This window comes from Giraffa tippelskirchi, chromosome 14, assembly GCF_054371585.1.
Source record: "Giraffa tippelskirchi isolate mGirTip1 chromosome 14, T2T-mGirTip1v1.2.pri, whole genome shotgun sequence".
Classification (NCBI taxonomy): Eukaryota; Metazoa; Chordata; class Mammalia; order Artiodactyla; family Giraffidae; genus Giraffa; species Giraffa tippelskirchi.
The window spans coordinates 16,575,314-16,600,901 of record NC_137288.1 but is presented as its reverse complement, the minus strand read 5'-3'; the positions used below and the strand labels follow the sequence as shown (position 1 = coordinate 16,600,901).

Here is a 25,588-nt window from a genome sequence, read left to right as displayed (position 1 = left end):
TATCCCTGACTACAAACAATCAAAGTGCCTGATAGGAATGGATGGTTGACAAAATATTGGTGAGAAAGGAGTGCTTCTAGAAAAGATCTAAAGAAAGGAATGATTGACTGAAATATACATTTAATGTACTATTTTGAGTAGATAAAGTGGTATAGACTCTAACCCCATTAGGCTGACATGAACCACATTTCACTGTGCAAACTGATCAACGGAAACTGCAGCCGGAGCCATGAGGGCAGCCCTTCAAATGGATATTCCTGCAGCCGGCAACCCAGCAAGACCAAGATTCCAGCCTCATTAGACTGGGGCTGCTCAGCCCCACATGTCATTTGTCAAAAATGACTCTCTATCAAAATGGAAAATTCACTGCTTCTCCCTATTTCCTTCTGCTTGACTTTTTTTCCTTGAAAAGAAGAGATAAATCCCAGTAGCACAATTAAAGCACTAGCTAAATATTACTCTGTTGGGCTTAACGATAGATTACAATGTGTGCATAATGACCCACTTCTAGTAATATCATCTGATTTAGTGAGGGAATCAGAGGCTGCCATATGTTCACCAGCGAGGTCTCAGAGTCGCTTCTTCTCCTTCGTGATGGATCAGCCAACTGCTGCAACGATGACGCCGTTTGGTCATGAAGCCTCGTCTGAGCACCAGGCACTCAGTTCATCAGACACACAGTTCATCAGATGACTTCCCAAGTGCTCAGCAGGTGAAGTAACCACCATCACCTGCCTGTGGGAAGTCCCTTTACTTTTATAAACTGATTCACACATCTTCTAAATATTTATTTACCCAACTGTATGCTGATTTAAAAAAAACAAACAGAAAAAAAGATTCTTAGAGTTGAACACAGAATTTTAAAAAAAAAATCACAGCTCCAAAAACTGACCATAGCTCCTCTTTCATGTTAATAGAATGAAATAAAGCAATTATTTTCAGTTTTAAAATCAAAATTTAAATGTTGACTCTGGAAAATTCGATTTCAGAATAAATATAAATGAAAACTGTGTTATCAAGACATAATATCAATCTTAGCTTTGTAAGACAATCTACTGATCCATTTAAGTCCGTATTCACAAAGAAATAAGAACAATTATTGACTTAATCAAACAGTCTCAATAATATTATGTCATCACCATGCAAGTTATTTCATATATTTAGCCAAAATTGAAATAACACTCACTTCCTACAAGAATGGAAAATGTGTGTATGGTGTATTATCATTTGTGTAAGAAAGCAGGCCTGTGTTAATAAATACTTTTAGTCACAAAACAAAAATGGAAGGGTGGACCACAAAATTGGGAGAGTAGGGGAGATATACTGTTCAGGGGTTCTCACAGTGGAAACAATGACAGACTTTATTTTCCTGGACTCCAAAATCACTGCATATGGTGACTGCGGCCATGAAATTAAAAGATGCTTGCTTCTTGGAAGAAAAACTATGACCAACTTAGATAGCATATTAAAAGCAGAGATATTACTTTGCCAACAAAGGTTCATCTAGTCAAAGATACGAGTTTTCAAGTGCTCACGTATGGGTGTGAGAGTTGGACTATGGAAAAACCTGAGTGCCAAAGAATTGCTGCTTTTGAGCTGTGGTGCTGAAGAAGACTCTTGAGAATCCCTTGGACCGCAAGGAGATCCAACCAGTCCATCCTAAAGGAAATCAGTCCTGAATATGCATTGGAAGGACTGATGCTGAAGCTGAAGCTCCAATACTTTGACCACCTGATACGAAGAAGTGACTCATTGGAAAAAGACCCTGATGCTGGGAAAGGTTGAAGATGGGAGGAGAAGGGGACGACAGAGGATGAGATGGTTGGATGGCATCACCGACTTGACGGACATGAGTTTGAGCAAGCTCTAGGCTTTGATGATGGACAGGGAAGCCTGGCCTGCTGCAGTCCATGGGGTCACATAGAGTCACACAATGGAGCAATTGAACTGAACTGGGAGGAGATATACAGCCGAGCCTTGAACACAGCGGGTTTGAACTGTGTGAATCCATTTTCATGTAGATTTTTGCCAGGGAATGTGAAAGTGCACATGGCCCACAGTTGGTTGAATCCATGGGGCCTCAGACAGCAAGGGCCAGCCTCAAAGTTATATTCAGATTTTTGAGTATGAGTGATGGCACCCCAACCCTGGCTTGTTCGAGGATCAACTGTATTTTGAACTATCAAGCTTACTTTGGAACAGAGTGAATATTTTAAGTGATAATAGATCATAGTTTGTTCTAAACTGTAAATCTCAAGCTATTAAAAAAACAATTAAAAATCTGAGGTTAGAAGTGTAGACCTCAGCTGTGAGCTCCCATTCAGAGCAGAAGGTCTGAACCTACCACGTTGACGCTTGAAGAATAAAAACAGAAACATTCTGCAGAGGTTTTTAACAGAACCAGGGTCTATGCACATAGCATAAATAATGTCCAGGATAAACACCAAAATAAGAGACACATCAAAAACCAGGATAAAACCAGTCATGCAGTCAGCAAATACAAAATGAAACATGATACAGATGCCAGAACACTGGGAAGAGGACTAAAAACAATGCTTCATAAAATAAAGGTACATACTCTTGAAAAAAAATGAAAATGAAGACATTCTCAGCAGAGAAGCAGGATTAAAAAAGGAAACTGATAAAAAAATACATAGAACTGAAAACAGAATGTCTGAAAAGACACAGTCACTGAATGGACACAGCAGAATGGAGCTGACGGAGGAAAGCTCTGTCTGCCACCTCACCCACAGGCCAGGAAAGACTTCCCAGTTGACATAGAGAGAGGAAATAAAGATCAACAGGGCCTCAGAGACCCAGGGTTGGCAGGGGGGGCAATTAAAAAAAGCAAATAAACTAGAGACACACGTCATTGAAGTCCAACAAGGGGGAGAAAATGAGATGGAGACACAAAACAATGTTTGAGGAAATAAAACCTCAAATCATACCACGCTTGATGAAAAACATAAATTTACAGATTTAAGAGGCTCAGCAAATCCAAACAGAATAAAATCAGAGAAAACAACACCTGGTCACATCACAGTCAAGACGCTAAAGGCCTAAGACACAGAACAATAACTTGGAAAGAGCTAAAGAAAGCAGACCAGCTGTCTAGAAGGAAACGGGATTTGAATGACCATGGGTTTCTCATCAGAAACCAGAGTCCAAAGAGCTAAAATTGCTTGGTTTAAATTGATCAGTTAGACTTGATCAAATTGAAAGACATTTGTTCTTCGAATGCCACCATAGAGAAAGTGAAAATGCAAGTCACAGACAAGGAGAAGATTTTACCAAAACATGGATATCAGATAAAGGACTCATGTTCAAAACATTTAAAATTCTTTCCCAAGTCGATAATAAAGACTCCATCAGCCCAGTAAAGACTGGACAGAAGGTTTGAATAGACACTTCACAGAGGGGCCTCAGTCTTTGTCAGGGAGGATATGTTCCAGCCAATCTGAGGGAGGGTCTGGCTTATCCTGGCTTCCAGGCCAGCAGTCCTGGTGAGAGCTGGACCTCTGACCACTGAGAGGGCAGCTCTGCAGGTCAGGATGCTGAAGACCCGCTGACCTGAGGCAGCAGAGAGCTGAATCTGGGCATCCTAAGGAAATGCCAGCCCAAGTCCAGGATGTCCTTGTGACCTTTGGGTGGGGCTAGCTACTTTTGAGAAACACTCAAAAGTAGCCTTTAATGATTGGTTGATATTGGGAATCATGTCTAAGAATCTGCCTGAGTTGGGAGCCTCAGTTTCCAAGGCAAAGCCTTCAGAATTGCCCTCATTCCCAGGAGGACCAACTGTTGTCCTCGTCCTATCTAGGACCCATGTGGGAATGGATTGTAGTCAGAGCTGTAAAGGGAGAAGGAAGCATCAGCATGGATCTCCATGTACTCAGCTTCTGCTGGTTTCAGTGCTAATGGCTCTCAACTCAGAAGAAAGAGCCAAGAGTGAAAATTATTTTCGATACTTGAAAAGCTTTTCAGTTAGTGGACAGGGACCATTTACGGAAGCCATTTCTTGGTTCTGCTAACCTGCGGCCTCTCAGCATTGGCATCTCTCCTGGAATTCAGCCTTAAGTAAAGCAATGCTCTGGTCCTGGCCGCTGCCCATCCTACCATCACTGGCACCACCTGGTTTTGTTGGCCACTTGTCCAGTTGCTGTTAGGGCTGGTGAGTATCCTGGAAGTAGCTTGAGCTTGCTTTATGTCCAGTGAAGGTGTGAAAGTGTTAATCACTCAGTCGTGTCCGACTCTTTGCAACCCCATGGACTGTAGCCCACCAGCCTCCTTTGTTTGTGGGATTTCCCAGGCAAGAATACTGGAGTGGGTAGCTGTTTCCTTCTCCAGGGGATCTTGGACCTGACCCAGAGATCGAACCCAGGTCTCCCACAATGCAGGCAGATTCTTTACCATCTGAGCCACCAGGAAAAACCCTATATCGTGTAGGCTTGAGACAAGTAAAAATTGTAAAGTTTGTTCCTGGTTCTTTGTTGGGCCCTACTTAGTCTAAAAGAACAAGCAGTGAACAAATAAATATTTTCCTGCAGTTATTTCTTGCAGTAATTCTTTTGAAGGGTGAGATCGAACATCTCCCTACAAAATACTTACTACAAGAGACAGAACCCTTCCTAAAATAATTTTCTCAGTAAGACTGATAAGTTCAGTCATGTAGAAATAGAGTAGGAAGTCAAGAAGAAAGAACCATGTGATATTTGGAGAGACTCCTTGGGAAGGAAAATGCTTGTGCTGCACTGGAGACAATAGAGTTAGTTATCAACTGGCAAAGCGCTGAGGCTATCAAATCAATAACGAATGAGATAAGAGCAGGATTTCTCCCGGAAACAAGAGCAAAAGATAGAGAAATCATAGCTGAACGGATGGCAGGACTTAGGAAATGTACTTTCAATGTACTTTTTAATAACGGATCTTAAAGGCAAATCACTTAAGGAAAACAACCAACAAAATGGATGAAAATCTCACAACTTTCCCTCTGGCCTGAATTGTGCCCCCTCCTGTAGTTCAGAGGCTACACGTCTAACCCCCAGCAGCTCAGAATGGGCTGTATTTGAAGATGGGACAGTTGAAGAGATGACCAATGCTGTACAGCACAGGGAGCTCTATTCAATATTCTGTAATAACTTATATGGGTAGAGAATCTGAAAAGCAATGAATGCATGTGTACGCATAGCTGAGTCACTTTACTGTGCACATGGAACTAACACAACATTGTAAATCAGCTATACTCCAACAAAACTGTTTAAAAGCAACTACATGAGTAAATAAGAACAAGGCTGTTAGGGTAACCCAAACCCAACCTGACTGGTGTTCTTATAGAAGAGAACATTCGGACCAAAGACCCCAGAAGTACCTGCTCACAAACCCATGGGAGATTACAGCAAGAAGGCGTGTCTGCTGGCCAAGGAGAGAGGCCTCGGGAGAAACCAGCCCCTCGGACACCTGATCCTGGGCGTCTGGCCTCCAGGACTGGGAGAGAATAAATGTCTGCTGTTTAAGCTCCAGGCATACTAATAAACGTTCCTTAGTTTAAAAAATCATCTTCAATCTGCCAATCAAAAGAGGTCACTAAGCTAAAAAAAAAAATGCAATGATACATAGGCCAACACTTAGGCATATGAAACTTTTAGGCAGGCAAATATAACCTACTAACTAATCTTGTAGTTTTACTTCACAGCACCAGGCACTAGAATTTAAGAAAGAACCATCTGTAGGATTTTGAGATTAAAATATTGTTGAGTTAAAAAAAATACTCAAGTTACATCCAAATTGATTGTCCTTCATGTGGAAGGAAAAACGAAGAGAGAGAAATTGAGAAAAGGCATCACAGACAAGCAAATACTCATAAGCTACTTTTCCTGTACTTCAAAAGTAGATGTTGTTGTTGTTTATTGACTAAGTAGTATCTGACTCTTCTGCAATCCCGTGGACTGTAGCCCACCAGGCTCCATTTCCCAGGAAAAAATACTGGAGTGGGTTTCCATTTCCTTCTCCAGGAGATCTTCCTGACCCAGAGATTGAACCCATGTCTCCTGCATTGGCAAGCAGTCTCTTTACCACTGAGGCACCAGGGAAGTCCCCTCAAAAGTAGATAAAACTACATAAAATTAAAACCTCAAGCATAGCAAAGTCACAGTATAACAGAACTAGTTGTAAGCAGAGAAACCACTAAAACAGAGATCAATTCAAACATCATATAACATGAAATGTAATTAAAAGAAAAATAATTTAAGGAAAAATTTTAAATGGGTAATTGAATAATATTCTGGCTCTAAAATCCTAAATTATGTTAACACATGGTGATAAGTAAGAACAAGAACCAGAGTTGTTGTGAAGCTGTAAGTAGAGGTCAACGTATTAACTCTTATCTTTAATTTCATAGGAGGTGCAAATTAAGTTCAAATGTTTTTAAACATAAAAATTAACACCTGTATAATAAAACTAGAACATAATTTTCCATTTGCCACACAGAACTCAGAAACACCAATGTTGAACGTGGGTCTGTCTGAGTCCAAGCCTGTGTCCTCAGCCCACAGTTGCCAAATTTAGCAAATAAAACACAGACTGCCCGGTTACACTGAATCTCAGACAAGGACCAAGACACTTTTTAGGGTGACTGTGTCCCATGCAATGTCTGGCATCCAGTTTTTATCTGGCAGTGGGGCCTGGCCAGGAAAGATGAACGCTAGGAAATATACGCCCCTCTAAAGCCCCTAGAATTGGTGAAAATGGCCACTCTGGTTGCCTCTCACCCTGGAATTCTTCAGACTCAAACGGTGTCCTCTGAGGTGGGGTCAGCTGTCCCAGGTCCCTTTGCCCTGGCCCTTCTAAGGGGGCCTGTGCTCAGCTTTCAAAGCAAGAAAAGGGAAGTTTGAAAAAGTGTAAAACCGAATGTCGAAACACAAATTCTAGCAACTTTTCTCTGAAAGTGCAGATACTGGCTGCTTTACTTCCAAATGGAAACCCCATGCTGCAGGACTTGGAAACATTTTTGTTTTCTTATTTTGACATTGAGCTCTGAAATAATACTGTTAAGTGTTATTTTTTTTTTTTTTTTTTTAGAAATTGGCTTTTAACACTAGACAGCTGGAAAATCTAAAAGGTTAGCCTAGATCTGATACACCCACTTGAGCTACAAATGCCAAGTTTCCATCAAAACTTTTCATAGGTCAATGAAGCAATTATCCTAGGAACCAAGACTATGATTATCTGAGGTGGAGGAATGCACAGAAGCTGTAGAACAAGGTGGGGCTTTCTCATGCAATTCAGGGAGTTTATTCCTAAAAACACCAGAAAGATCTTTAATTTTGACAGCCCAGCTTGCAGGCAGGTCCCAAGAGCAGCCAGGTGGTCAAGACAGGAGCTTGGACCAGGTTACCAAGGTCACAGGCAGGGGGCAGAGGGAGCGTCTCTAAATTGAATCTGACTTCACAAAAACAAGTTTTCTCATGGGGAAGGCTTTTCCAAGTCTGATAAACTGTACTGGGAGCTCATGATTGCTCATTTGAGTGACTGCTAATTTAAAAAGAATTGTTTTGAGAAGATAAAATGTGAGTGAAACAAGGTCAGGTAATGTGAAAGGTGGCCGTCTATTCACAGTGAGACAAGCGTGGTCCAGCAATGGGCAGTATCCCCCCTTGACTCTCTGCAAAGTCAAGCAAAGATGGAGTTTTGCAAAATTAAGTATGAGGAGGGAGGAGATGGCAGGACTGGGAGACACATCATAGCTAAGGAACTGGTAGCTCAGTTCAACTCAGAGGAAATCTTCGAAGGTTTGATGGCAAACGACGCTTCTCAGCATTCTTCTTTCTGGTCCTTTCTCTGATGGTGAAGCTTCTGGTTTCCACCATATGGAGTGGAGGGCTTCCAGGGTTTGTGCTGGAAAACGAGCATCATGTTTGAAGAAGCACCAGCCCCTCTGGGTTCAGTGCATTGTGTAACGGTGACGAGACCCGGACTCGCGCAGGTCCCAGGACTCCTCAGCCCTCGAAGCTGAGCCCAGGAGCCCCAAGCAGCACTGTTGCATGGAAGGAGGCGGGGACTCGGGCTCGGGGCAGCAGGAGGGGCAGGCAGGCCCTACGCGCTCCCTGGGGTAGCGGGACCATTGTCGGGGCGAGACCCCAGTGAGGCCCTGTCACAGCAGAGCTGTCTCCTCCACCCGGCCGCTCGCTTAGATCAGCCCCACCATCTTCAGATACGAACATATGGCCACACGCACTCCTCACAATATGCTATAATATTTATTACGCCACCATGCTGTGCCGAGTTAAAATTGAGTGACATAAATTCTGTGGAACACATATGTTTTTATAAGAGTATCTCTGACACCATCTTCATACCTTCATTTGATCAGACCACGGGTCCTTGCTGGGAAATAAGGACAGTTAATTTCGGGTGACCTGCTCTAGTCCAGCTCCTCCCCGCGGTGTCTGCACTGACGCCTGGCAGGGCTGAGGCAGGAACACGGACACGGGGCAAGGGCAGCCTCGGACATCTGAGGAACAAGGAGAATACCGTGAATGAAAGGATCATGGTGGCATACTTGCAAGTGAACAGGGTAAAAAGCAAAACCATTGAAGACTTACTAAAAATTATTTTGTGGGACTTCCCTGGTGGTTCAGTGGTTAAAACTCCATGCTTCCACTGCAGGGGGCACAGGTTCAATCCTAGTCATGGAACTAAGATCCCACATGCCTCGTGGCAAGGCAAAAAATAATTATTTTGTGCCACCAGAGAAATATACTGATAACATCTTGAGTATTTGGTTGTATATTCTTCCAGATTTTTTTTTCTATTTGTATGTAGTGATAAATAGATGCTTGATGGATACATGGACAGTGCTTATATGCATAGATACACAACATGCACACACGGAGTGGATGTTCTACACCCTACTTTTCATTCAGCAGTATATCTTGCACATGTTCCTGTGTTAATAAACACACTGGACTCAGTTTTAATAGCTGCACAGTATTTGTGTCATGCTACACATGTAATTGCTTCACACTACTCCCCTATCAGGGGCTATTTAGAATTTTTCTTAAATTCTTACCTGTTCTAAACAATGGTGCATGCTCACAATAAAGCTTTTCTAATTCTGTATTTAGAAAGCAAACATTCTTGTACCTGGCTCGTTATTTTCTTCGAGTACATTTCTGGAAGCAACATCAAGGTGGATGTGAAGCTCATGTCAATGCTCTGCAGGCTTGTTACCCACGCGTCCTGGTCAGTGCATGCATCTGCCAGCCCAGTGGTGGGCTCAGGGCACTGGGAGGACTGGCTTCGTGTCGGTGCACAGCAACCACCACGCTTGCTGGGCCATTGATTCCTGCTCATCCAAAGACTGACACTTATGTGGGCCCAAAAGATGTGGAGGCGGCAAACGTGGAGCTAGATTGAACTGAGTGTCTGTAGCGGCTCGTCCTCTGAGCTGGGGTGATGACACCTGGCACACATCTGTCTGGTAACCTGAACGTGGGGTCAATCACACCATGTGAACAGCACTGGGAAGGTTGCAGGGAATGTTCTAGAAGCTCAGCAAGAGGCACACGGATGTTTCGAGGAAGTTGGGGCAAATAGACAAGCTAAGTCCTGGCCAACCACCCTTTCCTCCTGCTTCTCTTACTAAGGCCTAGTCTTTAGGTTTTGGCTTCCCAGGTGGTGCACTGGTAAAGAATCCGCCCACCACTGCAGAAGACATAAGAGGCCCGGCTTCGATCCTGGATTGGGAAGATCCCCTGGGGGAGGGCATGGCCACGCACTCCAGTATTCTTGCCTGGAGAATCCCATGGACAGAGGCTTCTGGTGGGCTACAGTCCATGGGGTCACAAGGAGTCAGACATGATTGAGCATGCACACACGCAAGTCCTGAATAAAGAGAATTTAGGGATTGCAACACCAGGCAGAAGTCGAATACAGTTTCAGAAAAGACATAGGTGGTGTATATACAGAGGCTTCTCAGAGTCGACTGGACCCTCAGCTTCTGTCTGACTCCATCATCTCCTGATGAAATAAGTGTCACTGAGCAAAGCCCGCAGCTGCGTTGTCAGCAGCCAGGCCCCCACCCCACCCCCAGCGGGGTCCCTGCACACAGGTGATGCCTTCGGTATCCACCAGCCCAGGTCTGACGCTGAGGATCACAGGCCTTCTAGACCACCTATTTCCAGACGTCTTTCAAAAACTATGGACATTTCTCCTTTCTTTTAAAAAGACTGTAGATATTTTTCCCCCTGCCTCTTGAGGTGGATCCTTAAAGAAATACAATCAGAAAGTTGCTAATTGCTTTTTTATTTTATAGTGGCAGCTCTGATTTTATTTTCCTCTGGCAGTAAAGTATTATTAAAAGTTGTTTGATTTGGTTTTTTTCACTTCTAAATGTTTCAACAAATGCTCATTTAAGAGCTGTTTACTGTGCTTTCTCTTCTCCTAAAAAGTTCACGTTGAAAAAATAAAATGGGCTACTCAGAAAGATTTCTGTGTTCCCAGTTCCTTCAGAATAAGACAGTAATTTCTGAGTTTCAGAGCTGGAGATGTAATACTATATGCTGTTATTCTGTATGTGTCTCAAAAGCCGGTGCTTAGGCAGTCTTGACTCATGCTGTGCTCAGCTGCCCTCGGGGGACACAGTGTTAAACTGTCAGGTGAGAACAGGAAAATAGCCCCAGGGCTCTGTGATGTGCAGGCGTGCCCAGGGCCAGGCCACGTGCTCTCATGTCAGAGAGCCTGTCACGAACCCGCAGGAGAAGGCACCGCGGACCTCCCTGGATTATGGCACTTTCATGCTTCCCTCCTAGCTCGGTCGGTAAGGAATCCACCTGCAATGCAGGAGACCCGGGTTTGATTCCTGGGTCAGGAAGATCCTCTGGAGGAGGAAACAGCAACCCACTCCAGTATTTTCACCTGGAGAATCCCATGGACAGAGGTGCCTGGTGGGCTACCGTCCACGGGGCCGCAAGAGTCGGACATGACTTAGCGACTAAACCACTGTGGAGATTCAGTATCGATTATGAAAACACCTGTAAAACCCGTTGTTGGATAGTGTTATGGGGCAGTGAGGGAGCTTTGCACTCAGGAGATGAGAACTGCTCACTAAAGAAGAAATCAGAAAGTCCCTGAAGTGTGCTGGCATCCGCCATGGTCTCCCCGCTGTCTCCATGATTCTCATGTCTCCCTCACTCTTATCTGGTCTTTGCAGTCCTGGAGCCCAGTCCCAGATCTGCAACCCCAAGGGCTTGGTCCACAGACATCTCCCTCCCAACACAGCTCCTTCCCTCTAAGTGCACTTCTTACCTCTGTGGAGTCCATTCAGACTTCGCCCCAGTCCTTCCACCTCGTTGCTGGTCTAGACCCGGTGTGCCTGGTACCCAGGCTTCGCCTCCTGCAGGGGCCTCGTCTCCGTCTGTGCTCCAGGCAGACCTTCCTGCACAGTTCTTGACCTCACTTAACCCCGAGATGCAACTTCAGGGTTCTCTCCTCACTCCTCAAATACAAGCCAGCTCCAATCCATGCCCCTCCCCGGCTCCTGAAGACTCAGCCCAGCCCTGCTGACCCTCTCAACCAAGACTGCAGCTCACTCTGCAGGTCATGAACAGCATGGGAGGCAAACATATCCCATCCCGGGAAAAGTCAGCCTCACCTGTCAGGTTCCCCACGTCAATGAGGTCGGGGGCTTCTCACGGAGCTGTCACACACACTCACAGCATGTTCATATTGTGACTTTCAGCGTCATAGGAAGTCTCTGAGGTCTGGGGCTTCTCACTGCGCCCAGCACCCTCACATCATGTTCCTTATCTGACACACTGGTGACAAGCATATGTTGGACTTTCAATGTCATAGAACATTGCTGAGGTTTGTGGCGAACACTTCTCTCTAAAATGAGTGGCTCTTCACTTCATCCTTTTACGAGGAAACAAGTTTCTTCCACCAAACAAGTCCTGTCACCCACGATCCTGCCTCCAAGCCCAGAGGGACCATCCAACGATTTCTTGGAAACTCCCTACCCTGGCGAGCAGCTGTGTGGGGACCTATGTAAAGGAAAGCTTACAGTCCTGGAGGGACACACGGAGGGCAGTGGGGTGCAGCAGGAAGCACCCACAGCGCACCAGAAAGTCAAGGCAGGTCCTGGGTGGGGAGGGACCAGGTGGAATGTGAAGTGGGGATAGGGCTGCTGGAGAAATGCAAGGAAGTGCATGTGTAAAGGTGCAGAGAGAGCGATGATGGAGAACCGTGCTGGAGGGACTCCACAGAGACCCCAGATGTGCTGGCGGGACCCCACAGAGACCCCAGATGTGCTGGTGCTGGCGGAGTGGGGAGAGGGGGAACCTGCGCGCTGACGGAGGGCCGGAGCCTTGGGTTCTGTGTGAGGACATTCCGACTTGATCCATTGGAATAGGGACGGGGTGGGGAAGAACTGAGAATGAATCTTAGACCATGGGGCAATCTCAGGATGGGGCTGAGTAGGAAATGACTGGGCAGGGAGACCATGGAGTCAGAAAACGAACTCCTCCATCCATGAAACTCATCCTAAAGGGCTTTCACATCTCCATTCAAGCACAGACCCTACTTCTCTCTTTTGCTTCCTGACAAAAAACCTTACAAAGAATATATCCATGGACATATTCTTTCCAACCACTTCCTCCCCAAACTCTTGGAATTCCACTTCCAATCCGAACATTAGAACTGTAGCTTCTGTTGAAATTGGGGCACGTTTCTGAGGTTCACTCCGCATGGCGTGGCAGGTGCAGCCGGCCAGCCCTGGCCCGGAGCTCCTGCTCTTCTGAGGGTCCTGCCAAGTGCAGAGCAGCCGGGGCATCCCTGGGAGCATGGACTCCACAGGCCTTGGCCTCAGACAGACACAGGCTTGCTGCCGAACCTCTCAGAAACGCGATTTCTTCATTTGTCAGCAGTAAGAGGATTACATGAGACCACATACACACGCACACACTCACACACACATACACTCACATTCACACTCACTTCACTCACACTCACTCACACACATACACCAAAGCTCCCAGCACTGACTGACCACTTGGCACGGGGTGAATTTTTCTTCTCTACAATGTTCAGGACAGAGGCACGAGGTAACCCAGTTGGTCCTGACATAGCAGAGACAGCCCCTGATGAAGTTTTCACTGATCTGTAGAGAAATGAGAACTATAAGAACAAAACTCTAAAAATATTGCTTGTTTTACAAAAACATGGTGATAATAGATTACATTTGGTGTTTTTAATATCTATTTACTGTTTTTAATTGAAAAGATTTAAAACTTTGTTGAATCTTTATCAATCTATTTTTCATTTTTAATTTTACTTTGTTATAAAATTCAAAAATTTGAGAAGGCATGTGAGAATGACTAGATTCTCTGATCCCCAGTAATTTTTTTTATTTCCTTGGACAGCTTTGACAGCTGGTTTTACTCTTATACGAAGTGGCATCCAACTCTTTTGCAACCCCATGGACTGTAGCCCACCAGGCTCCTCTGTCCATGGAATTCTCCAGGCAAGAATACCGGAGTGGGTCGCCATTTCCTCCTCCAGGAGATCTTCCCAACCCAGGGATCAAATTCAAGTCTCCTGAATTGGCAGGTGGATTCTTTACCACTGAGCCACCAAGGAAGCCAGAGGTTTACTCTTAAAACTGTTTTCAAATGAAATTACAGAATGGGTCAGAAATAAATCAGCAACATTTATTGCCTCAATGAATCCTCCACTCTGTAACAAAAAATGAGGTGAAAAAATGAGTGGAGAAGGACGGAGAACTGAATTAATTGTTTGATGTGTCTTGAAGCCACTACCCATTGCAAGCTTCTTACAGATCTTTCTATATGTTTACTACTCCGGTAATAATTTTTAGAGATTTCTCTGCCAGGAAATATTCTAATATATTTTCTTTTATAAAGTTCCCAGAAATTAAAAAGAACAACAGATAGGCATGTGGCTGTCACCAATAAGTCTATATTTCATGAAACAATCAGATCACTGTTCAAATTCCCAAGAACCAAAGTAAGGTCTATAGAACTAATCAGACTCTTCCTTCCATGCGTCAAATTTAGCCTTAGGATCTAGTCTGATGGGAAACCTATAAGTCATTTCTGGACCCACAGAGCTGCTGTTTTGTCTCCAACACCTACCTTGCCAAAGGAATTATTTACTGGATGTAAATAGTGCCTAAAGGTGTCATTTGACTACTGTACTGTCAAGCTGAATTATTCATTTCCATTTGCAAGAAACACCAAAAATGCAATGAACAGATGTTGTTTGCAGGGGACAAAAGAAAGCAAGAAAAATAGTAGGAAGGTAAGAAGATACTTAACATACTGATGAAGTTGCTATTTTTTTTTGTTGTTATTTGTGGGAAATCAAATTCATTTGATTAATCAAAGATTATGGTGAGTTGTCACATATAATGTAGATGGATGGCAATTTTTCAAAGAAACGTCACGTCATAGATGTTAAGTTACATAACTGGTGTAGCACCATAGACATAAAGCTAGGCCTCACCAGAAATGTGATGCCAGCGAAGTAAATTATTGAACATAACTTAATCATCTGTTGTTCGCTGGTATATGCACACAGAGAATGTCACCGAGGCAAAATTTTCATTGAGGTGTATTTTGGAAAATGCCAATGAGGAGAACTCCAACTGGCAAAACTCCAGCTGGTAACAGAAGCATAGCTTTAGAATAGATCCAGCCTAAATAGAACTGGCATCCAAATTAAACTATATTTGGTGCCAAGCATTTTAGAAAAGTCTACTTGGTTACAGACTGGCAAGTGAATTCAAAGCTGTTGCCATTGCAGTGTCTGATAACAAACAATTTTTCATGGGAGGAATCAAAGGAAGCTCATATGATCATGTCAATTAATGCAGAAAAACACATTTGACAAAATCCAACATAATTCAAGATAGAAACTCTTAGAAAACTAGGACAGGAGGGGAACCTCCTCAAATTAATAAGATATATGCTCAGTGACTACGTCGTGTCGGACTCTGCAACCCCATGGACTGTAACCCACCAGGGTCCCCTGTCCTTGGGATTTCCCAGGCAAGAATACTGGAGTGGGTTGGCATTTACTTCTCCAGGGGATCTTCCCAACCCAGGGATCGACACACTTGCAGGTGGGTTCTTTATCACTGAGCCGCCTGGGAAGCCCCTAATAAGGCACACTGACCAAAAAAAAAAAAAACACAGTTAAAACAATTCATAGTGATTTCCCCCTAAGATTCAGAAGAAGGTAAGGATGGCTTCTCTCACCACAACTGTTCAACATCACAGTGGAAGTCCTGGCCAGTGAAATAGAACAAGACAAAGATGTAAAAAGCATGGATTGGGAAGGACGAAACAAAGCTGTCTTTGCAGATGGCATGCATGTCTATGTAGAAAATACCAAAGGTGCAAAAACAAGGCAAAACTCTTAGAACAAATAAAAAGGAGTAATGAGGTTGAAAGATGCAAGATTAATACGGTAAAGTCGAATCTGTCACATAAACCAGCAAGTGTACCTAGAAGTAAGAATGCCAAAACACCATCAATAACAGCACCAAAAAAGTACTCAGGTACAAATCAAGGTCAGCACAGACATCGGTAGGTCATGTTGATAGGATGTGGTGAGAAGGGAGCTTTATTTTGCTGGTCTTCCTTCCCGGGCTAACCATGGGAAAAACATCAGACACACTCAGATTAAAGGATAGCCTAAAAACTGCCTAACCAGCATTCTCAAAACTGCTGCTGCTGCTGCTAGGTCGCTTCAGTCGTGTCCGACTCTGTGCGACCCCATAGACGGCAGCCCACCAGACTCCCCCGTCCCTGGGATTCTCCAGGCAAGAACACTGGAGTGGGTTGCCATTTCCTTCTCCAGTGCATGAAAGTGAAAAGTGAAAGTGAAGTCTCTCAGTCATGTCCGACTCTTAGCGACCCCATGGACTGCAGCCTACCAGGCTCCTCCGCCCATGGGATTTTCCAGGCAAGAGTACTGGAGTGGGTTGCCATTTCCTTCTCCAGCAAAACTGCTGAAGTCACCAAAAATAAAGACATTCTGAGAAAACATCACAGCCTCAAAGAGCCTAAGGGATGTGACCAGCCACCACCTCTATGGTGACACTCAGTGAAGGATTGAGTAACTGGGGCCAAGTGGACAAAGAACTCAAGCATCACAGTGTCATAGGGAGAAAATGCCCTGTGTCCTCAGCGTGGATGTGGGCACTGCAAAGCTTCCCGCTAATGAAAATGTGGTTTGGGGAGAGGTGACATGCCCTCCTTAGAGACAAAGGCATCGCCAGCCCAGTGTCTGGGGACAGACCAGCCAGGCAGACTCCGTCAGTCCGAATCAGCCGGTCATGAAACAGGATGTGCTGGCAGTGACCACAGGGACCATCACCACACCGAGTCAGTCCTGGACTCCCACTGCAGGGCTGGCACAGAGGAGGGTTGGGTCCCTGGCATGTCAGTTCTGTCCATCCAGAGAGATGCACAGGACTTGGAAGTCATGCACAGGAAAGTAATCATTTTCACCCGAAAAAAAAAAATCAATGTTGAATGTCAGCTCCTGTGAGAATTCGTTAAAGATATTTTAACCTAAATTGGCTCATCTCACACTCTGTCTATAGTGGGAAATGAATGGACTGCATCTGAGTCAATGCCTTCATTTCAACCCTCTTTCCCTGGACGGGGAGCCTCTCCGGTCCATCTGGTCTCAGATCAGCACGGATCAGGGGGCCAACGGAGGGGCAAGGCTGGCCTGTCTTGGACAGGCTCCGGGCCTCACAGACCCTCTGCAGCCCCCATCCTGCAGGGGACCCTCCCCTGCATCTGGGGACCAGGAGCTAAGAAAGCAGTCACCATCCAGAGAGAGACCCTCCAAGATCCTTGCCAGTTGTGGGTTGGGAGAATCCTTGTCCTAAAACGTTCTCGTCTACAGGGAGATTTTCAGTGCAGGGACACTCTGGGCCAAACAACAACCTGTATGCACTCACCACGTCCCTCCTATTTATCCAAAGCTTTGAATGTCCCCCATTTTTTCTGCAGACTCTCCACTGGTGTCTTTAAGGCCAGAAGGTGCCCTGGGCCTCAGCCCCTGTCTGCTGTGTCTCAGCTTAGAATCCGACCCACAGCAGTTCTCCCTGCCATTATGACCAGAGGACAGGAGTGGCCCACATCACAAACAGGAGACTCACGGGTGGTGCGCAGGGCCCCAGGAGCCCGCAGACGGGCCAGAACCTCCCAGACAGACACTAACACCCAAACCTTGCCATCCAGGGGTCTCTCAGGGCCCACCAGGCCCAAGGCCTCTGCTCTGGGAGAATAGATTCAAGCTGAAAAATAAAGCAAAGTACAAGTCCTTCTTCCTGAAAATCTGTGAAAGGATGGCGGACACACCCATGAAAACCGGAAGCCTTGTGAACCCGGGGAGGAGGTGTGGCTCCCCAGATAGTGGTTCTGGTGGGCGGTGAGCACCCCTGGCTGGTGGAGAGGCAGGACCACCCAGGGTCCACACGTTCCTGCTCCTCGAGCAGCAGTGGCGCCCAGGGGACACGGCCAAGGCAGTTCCTCTGTGCAGACACGGGATGAGGAACCTGGAGGGGCCTCCAGCTGGAGCAACGGAAGGAGTCCAGAGGCCAGGGACCCATGACTCGGGGTCACCCAGAGACCAGACACTCATCTTTCCTGCTCAGACGTGTCCACCTAGCAAGACCATTCACCCTGCCTCTGGAGCTAGGGGCCGGGGGTCCCCTGGGGAGGTTCTCCTGAAAGAAGCTGATTGTGAGACAAGGAATGAATGACATGGGCAAGAAGGTGCTGCTCTGATCCAGAGCCCAGGGCCTTCAGGCTTGGGCTCAGAGCATCCCCGGGGGAGCCCCGGGCCCCAGAACAACCTTGTCTGCAGCTTGAGGTGTGGACCCAGCCTCAGAGGACCACTCCCCACCCCACCAGGAGTAATAGCAGAATCTCCTTGATTTCCATCCCACGATCTTCAACTTCTGCCTGGCCGGGTCTCAGTTGTGAGCTGGGAAGCAAGGATGGGCGGGGGAGACTTAGGGTTAACCCTGACCCTGAACCTCACTATAGCAGTGACGGCTGAGGACGTGGACAGGCAGGGCCCTGGGTGACCCCGAGACAGGTCACATTCCTCCTTGGAGAAATAGAATTTGCAATCAACCACTCATACTTTTATTGAAATTAAGACTTCATTTCCTAATATACTGTCCAGACTGTGGCATACTTTTTATGTGAGTAAATATTAAAAGGCATCAAACTGGCCAGAGAAGATGAAAACCCTTTGCAAAAGGCTTGCAATTAAGGAATGCACATTTATTGATAGGCATATTGAATACGCAGTTTCTATTTATTTATTTGAATTTTTATTATTCATCTCCTCAACTAAAACCAAAACTACTGCTGACCTCACTGACAAGTATAGTATGAGATGGTTCAGCATGAAGATACGTCTGAAAGGCTAAGGGTATATTCCCAGTGACTTTTCTTCCTTGTTCTTTGTGTTTTTTTAGTTTTTATATTGTGAATATGGATTAATTGTAGTGACCGTAGCCTATGTTAAGCATAGTTATCAAGTGAGCGGCAGGAAGGAGAAGCAGAATCTAGACAACAAAAGAACACACGAAATCCGGACTCTGGCTGAGATTTTCACGTAGTTTTTTTTCTTCACTAAGATAAAGATCATTTAAATATTTTCTTAAACTTTAAGAATCCAAGTGAGGCAGTTGTTTTGACACGATAACTCAGCAGCTCCCGCTGCCTGTGTACTTTTCTGCGAAAAGCGTTGCTTTATTCTCCAGGGCACCTCACCAGACCTGCGGGGTGCAGGAGGGGGTCCTGGGCCCCGTCTGCTCAGACCCCAGCCCCCCACAGACCCGGCTCCTGCCGCCCGCCCCTCTCTCTCTGACTTCCTCCTCCCACCCCACATCCAGGACCCCCTGGTCTCACATCCTAACCCCAGTGCACATCCTGCTGCCGTGGAAAACGGACTTGTTTTAACTTCACTTTTGGACTTTCGGATTGTTGTGTTAATGTGTGGGAATGCAGTTAGTTTTGTACATATAACCCTCTGAGCTAACTTACTAGCTTCATATTAATAGTTTCTGTGGATTCCATGGATCTTCCATGTGCAAGAGGACAAGCCTGCATGCTAAGTCGTCTCAGTTGTGTCCAACTCTCTGCAACCCTATAGACTGTAGCCTTACAGGCTCCTCTGTCCATGGGATTCTCCAGGAGTGGAGTGGGTTGCCATGCCCTTCTCCAGGGGATCTTCCCGACCCAGGGATCGAACTGGCGTCCTTTACGTCTCCTGCGTTGGTAGACGGGTTCTTTACGGGTTCTTTACCACAAGCACCACCTGGACATCATCCACAAATGAAGAAAATTTCTCTTTTTCTTCTCCCCAAAGAGCTGCCTTTTATTCCCTCTTAGGCTGCCCGCCCGGCACAGTGGAGGCAGACGCCCCTTGTCGTCCCTGATCTTTGTGGGGAAGCTTTCAGCCTCTCATAGCCTCTCACTGTGGGGCGTGGTGTCCATGGGGGGGTTTCCAGACGCCCTTTATCGGGTGGAGGGGCTCCTCTTTTGGTTAATGAGCCTTTTATCCAGAAAGAGCTATGGATTCGACAGGGGGCCCCAGGGCTGTGACTGGTCTACAGGCAACGCGTCCCTGCAGCTGAGCTCGTGTTCACTGAGCATCACCGAGTCTGAGCAAACTCCAGGATACGGTGGAAGACAGGGAAGCCTGGTGGGCAGCAGTCCATGGGGTCACAAAGAGTGGGACACGACCAAGCGACTGGACAACAGCAGCGAGGAGTCTTCTCAGAAGACTAACTCTGGCCCCTGACCTGGGACTTCTCCCAGCCCCCTGGAGGTGTGGCATCCCACCTCTCCTCTCAGGCAGCCCTGCCTCCAGCCCCAGGATCTCCAAGTGCACGCATCAATGCCGATGATCGCTGAGCTGACCGCTCGTGGTCTTCCGGCCCCCAGAGAGCAGCCTCCTCCGAGACCTCGCTCTCCGTGCTCTGCCTGCAGCCCCAGCTCCAGTCTGGTGGGACACCCAGCACTGCCCCCTCCACTCAGGGTGACCGCAGGGCTGTGCCTGGGTGTCCCCTCCCTGGGCAATGACTCCAAGACTTCCTACAGGTAAAGAGCCTCAGGGTGTCACAGGGCCCACCTCTTTCCTCCCCCGTCTTTAAAGAATCACTGTCTTTTGTGGCCTGACATCCAATGTCTTCAGTTCCATTTTTTCACCTACTTTGTCATTTCTGTCATTTTTGTTTCAGCAGGAGGGAAAACCGGGTCCCTGTTATCCCATCCTGACTGGGTGGAGCCCAGCAGCCCCCAGCCCCTCCGGTACATGAGGGGGTCCCAGTGATCCTGGCAGAGGTGGGCCTTCCTGCTCCTGGCACGACCGCAACCGCCACCACCAGCTGGACGCTGTCCGCATGACCCTGGGGACTCTCGTCTGGACCACTGGGGGAGGGGCATTGCTCCTGAGTAGTCACCACCGACCTGCAAGGCCTGGGGGCTCCTTCCAGGGATTTAAGCTCCTCAAGGACAGGCATTGCTTCTGTGTTGCTCTTTGTTGCCTTGCTAGCACTCAGAATGCACAGTGTATGCTTGACAAATATTTATTTTGCTTTTTCCCCCAATCTTTAAGAGATAGCTATCTGTGCATCCATCTATGCATCCATCTATCCATCCATCTATCTGTCCGTATCTATGTATCTATAACCATAACTTCTCTCTATAACTTAGAATCAGTGAGTGTAGTTGCCTTCACATATCTTCCTTTTCCATTTGCTTCCCTCTTTTCAAAGTAATAATGTGAGAATATAAAATTAAAATGGCACATTTTTTACAAAATGCAGGGAAATCTTTGTCTTCTAATCTGGAAAGCGTCTTAATTCTCCTGGAATGGAAGCTACACGTTCTATTCCTGCCTTCATCTCATAAGTTAAAAGTTAATTTCTTTACCCTGTCCTCTAACCTCTGGAGGTAAATATATCTACAAATTAGTCAAAGTGTCTTTGTTCAGCACCTCTCTGTGTCGTTCTCTTCACTGTGATGTTAATAAAGGTGGAGAGAATGTCCCCAGACCCGCACAGACAGACTTACCGTGTAAGGTGGCTGGCAGGGGTCTGCCCTCTGCAACTCGCTTCTCGATTAGCCTGACGTAGCTTTGGGCCTCAGCTCCCAGCGTCAGGTCTTGAACTGTGAGATTCAAACTGGCTTCGGATGCTCACAATGGTTTGTTCTGTAAAACCCACACCCCAGGGGTGAACCTAACCCTTGAGAAGTGCCTTCTACCTCAACTCTTTGCAGTTGTGTTTGCCCAACTTTTCTTCTTGTCTAATGAAGCCATCTCTGGGCCCTCTTGTAAACCTCCATCCTCCCTGGATACAAGCTGAGTCAAGTGGGTTTTGTTTCCTGTCATTGAAGATGCATTTAAATTCCCATCACTTGTTTGTCTTGTTTTGGGGGAAGGAATGGGAAGCAGAAATAGAAGAGGTGCATGTGAATGACGTCAGATGACCTCTGAGAATGGTCCCCTTAGTTGCTAGTGACTCGGACGTTCTTGGTAGTTAGAGAGATGGACAGACAGACACAGAGAGACACACACAGAGACACAGAAATGGGAGATGAGGGAGAAGCCTGGGACCCCCTTCCCCTCCCTCTCCTCGGCAGGCACAGTGGTCGAGGGCACGGCTCCTCCCCGGCCGCGTGTGAGTGTGCAAGGAATCTATGCAAGTTCTGGCTGCCCTTTCTCGGCTTCTGTTGTTTTCTTGGGGCTCAGTGGGGTGGACAGTCTGCGCTGGGGCAGGACATGCCAACAGATTGCATCACTTCTGCCTCGGTGACCGAGGACAATGACATGCCATATGCCAGCGGCAGGAGATGAATGGGGCTCATTTACGCTGGCACTGGCCCTCCCGCGTCCGTCTGCAGAGGCCGCCCTGGCAAACAGGAGGCGACGGAGACGGGGACCCTCCCGACCTGCTGCACCGCAGCGGTCTGGGCTCCGGGCAGGCGAAGGGACACGGAGAAGGGTGCCCATCCTGGCTGCGCTGTTGGCCTGGCAAGAGCGGACAAGGAACCGGAAAACATCAAGGTCCTCCACTCCCTCTGCACCACAGGGAGAGAGAAAGGAAAGCCTGTGCAGCGTGTTCCAGCTGCAAGGAGGAGACAAAAACCCAGCAGGTGTCTCGCTGGCGCGTTCAGAGCAGCAAGAGCAGCCGGGCGGCCACAAAGGCCTGGCCGCACGGTGACCCCGGCCCGTGCACCCGCTCGCAGCCCCACTGCTCATATGTGACCTCCGACCTCTCTGGAAGCCCCGAGACAAACGAGCATGTACGTGTGTGCGGAGCCAGAGGTGTGAGCGAGAAGCCTCGTCCTGCCGACCTGGGTCGGGGCAAGTCAGGGTCCCCCACGTGGCGTGTGACTCCTGGACCCCGAGACCGTGCGAGGGCCTGTGGGGACAGGTAATAATCACGTGCCCCTCTTCTTCAAAATGCCTGTAATTAGCATCCTGATCAGAGCTGGGCGAGCTTGGGGCAGCCTCCTGGCGGAAAGACTCACTTTTAAATAATAACAGTAATGGTGGCAGCTGCAGGGCCTTATTATACAACTTCAGAGCTCCAGGGAGATAGTTCACTCGGTGTTTCCACACCCTAGAGACGGCACCCGGGAGCCTCCAAGGGAAGGGGTCCAAGGGTCTGGGACAAGAGGAGATGTGCCAGGGACATGCACAGCCAGCCCCCCAGTGCGGCTTGACCCCGGTTGATGGAGCCCGTGACAACCTATGTGTCATCAGTTGAGACCCAGAATACACACACGTGGTGCTGGACTAGGATGGAGACGTGCCTGTGGCCCCGGGACAACTCATGGGCGATGTCACCATCTCCACCCCCTCAGTCGCTCCAGCCCATCACTCGACGCCCATCTCCCCTCTTGGTCCAGGACTCTGACTCATAAAGAAACAGCAATTGAAAGGAAGAAAGTTCAGCCAGGCTCCACTTCTTTCCAGCTGGCTTTATAATGATGATAAACACACATTTCTCTGGTTTTGCCCTCATAATAAATGCATTTTGAACAAAATCACATAACTTCTCTTCTAAGCAAGAATCTGTGCTCACTTAAGGTGGGAGAAGTCACACTGCAAGGCTGCAGAGGTGGGTGGCACCCCGCAAGCTGGCATCTGAGTGTGACACGGTGAGTCACTTTCCCGGGAGAATCCTGGTGGTCTTGCTCTCTGCTCCCGGGGGCATCTCGGCACTCCTGCTGCTCACACCCGCTCCCACCGGCTCTTGGTCAGGAGCTCTGTCCTCCTGCAGATCTCAGAAGAAGCCTGCCTCCTGGAGGAATGGGGTCGGGGTGCAGGGGCTGGCTGGTGTCCCTGAACGGACACCCAGATGTCCAGTCACCTGTGCCCTGTATCAATGACCACCCCCAGCCCCTCACAAAGCCCTTAACCCAGGCTGCTCTCCCCAAGTCATGGCCCCCAGCAGTTGTGCACAGGTGTGTGCACGTGCACAGGGAGTGTGCATGCACCCATATATTTCTGTGCATGTGTACCAGGGGTATACATGTACCCATATACATGCATGCAAGTGTACACAGGCTGTGCATGTAGTCACACACGTGTGTGAATGTGTACACAGGGTGTGTGTGTACACGTGTGCAAGTGTACACAGTCTGTGTATGTAGCCACACACATGTGTGCATATGTACACGGGGTGTGCATGTACACACACATGTGCATTCAGGAGGACTCATTTCTCTGCAGCAGAATGAATTTCTGGATATAAATGGATTTTCCAGATAAGTTAAACTTATTCCTTTAAGGGTTTATTTTCCCCAAGGTGCTTTGTGGAAGGATTTCTAAAATGAGGTGTATGCTTTCCTGCTTTCCAAAATAGATGCTCCTGAATGTAATTTAATTGTGCAGGTATAAAGTGATAATGTCAGTGAGCTTAGCCTTTGCAATTTACAGTTTTTGTCTGCCAGCTTCCACTTTTCTTTTTAGGGGAGGGAAGTGCAGTGGAGCTGGGGTTAGGAAGTTGTTGGAGATAACTAGTTCTTTTTTCAGCCTCTAACACTCACTGCTGCGCTAGTTCACTGCCCCCCGTGTCCTCTAGGCTGGTAAAGATAAGCACTAACCTGGTAGACTTGTGTGCGTACGCGCTTATACTCTTCAGTCCTGTCCGACTCTCTGTGAGGGCTGCAGCCCGCCAGGCTCCTCTGTCCATGGGATTCTCCAGGCAAGAATATTGGGGTGGGTTACCATGCCCTCCTCCAGGGGATCTTCCCAACCCAGGAATTTAATCTATATCTCCTATGTCTCCTGCTTTGCGGGCAGGTTCTTTACCCATTGAGCCACCTGGGAAGCCCCAGATATGTGTAGAAGGTAAGAATAAAAGGCCCTGAGGACTGACCCACTTCTCCCAACACAAGACCTCACATTCTGTCATCAGAAGTGTTTGTTTCATTATCTCTCTGCAGGATCTGCTGTGTCCTGGAGGTTTTTGGATAGAGGTGACACACATCTGCTGTGTGATGCACAATTCACCAATTTCTCCCTTGACGGATGGTGTTTGATGTTGGGTCAAAGAAAGTCTTTGCCAAACCATAGATTCAGAATATTTTCTTCTAAACATCAGCACTACCGACTGTTGATACACACGGCGATCTGGCGGACTCTCTAGGGAATCGTGCCACATGGAAACAGCCAATCTCAGGATAATCCTACTAAGTAAGTCCACATAGTCATCACTCTAAAATGACAGGGTCATGAAGACACATTGAAGAGCAGTGGTCAGTGGTGTGGAGTGAGCTGTGCTGTAAGAGGGGACCAGCAAGGACCCCTGTGCTGGGAACTTCCTGTCTGTCCTTTGCAATAGGAGTCACTCACATCCACAAGCTGACCAAAAGTGCATGGAACTCAGTACCCACGTGGTGTGTGTAAAAGCGGTGGAAGCGAAGGTTCGTGGACAGCATTATGACCATTTCCTGGTTGTTACACTGCTCTGTAAGATGTCACCGGGGTGAAAACTGGGTGCTGGGCGTGCAGGGTCTCTCTGTAGTACTTCTTATAACTGTACAATTATCTCAAAATCAAAAGTTTGCAAAATAGGGAATTTTTGGTAGGTTGCACGTTAAAACCACCATTAAACTATAATTGATTAAATAATAATGTATTATCAGCTTTTATTATAAAATTCCATTTGGTGGATGAGTCATAAAGATTTTAACATAAAGAAACCTAACAACTGTGTATTTCCGTGAAGCACAAAAGAGACGTTTGAGTAGTTTAAAATTTGATCTTGGTTCCATCACGTTACCCAGCCTGAAAGTCTCCACCAGCTTCAGGAGCATCGATACCTTCAGCTGTCATTGTCATCAACGTTTATCCCAGATGGAAATATTCCAAGAACACTCAGTGTTTGGTGACAAAGACAGTAAACCTCACTTAGAGTTTTTGAAATGCATCCCTGAGCAAGTTCCAGGAGATGGTGAAGGACAGAGAGGCCTGGAGAGCTGCAGTCCATGGGGTCGCAAAGAGTCAGACACGACCGAGCGAC

At 47.1% G+C, this 25,588-nt stretch overlaps 3 long non-coding RNA genes across 3 annotated transcripts; 1 reads left to right on the top strand and 2 right to left on the bottom strand.

Moving 5' to 3' along the window:
* Positions 1 to 8,233: 8,233 nt before the first annotated feature.
* On the bottom strand, positions 8,234 to 11,488 carry LOC145534269 (uncharacterized). Its single transcript, XR_014074389.1, has 3 exons — positions 11,302 to 11,488; positions 9,139 to 10,826; positions 8,234 to 8,506 (listed from the first exon to the last, which is right to left on the bottom strand). It is a non-coding gene; the product is annotated as an uncharacterized LOC145534269 (long non-coding RNA).
* A 1,558-nt stretch (positions 11,489 to 13,046) lies between these two features.
* Positions 13,047 to 17,094, bottom strand: LOC145534268 (uncharacterized). Its single transcript, XR_014074388.1, has 2 exons — positions 16,988 to 17,094; positions 13,047 to 13,150 (listed from the first exon to the last, which is right to left on the bottom strand). It is a non-coding gene; the product is annotated as an uncharacterized LOC145534268 (long non-coding RNA).
* Positions 17,095 to 17,236: 142 nt separating this feature from the next.
* LOC145534193 (uncharacterized) lies at positions 17,237 to 25,195 on the top strand. The gene is made up of 5 exons (XR_014074329.1): positions 17,237 to 20,150; positions 20,291 to 23,219; positions 24,367 to 24,414; positions 24,510 to 24,759; positions 24,908 to 25,195. It is a non-coding gene; the product is annotated as an uncharacterized LOC145534193 (long non-coding RNA).
* The last annotated feature ends 393 nt before the right edge of the window (positions 25,196 to 25,588 follow it).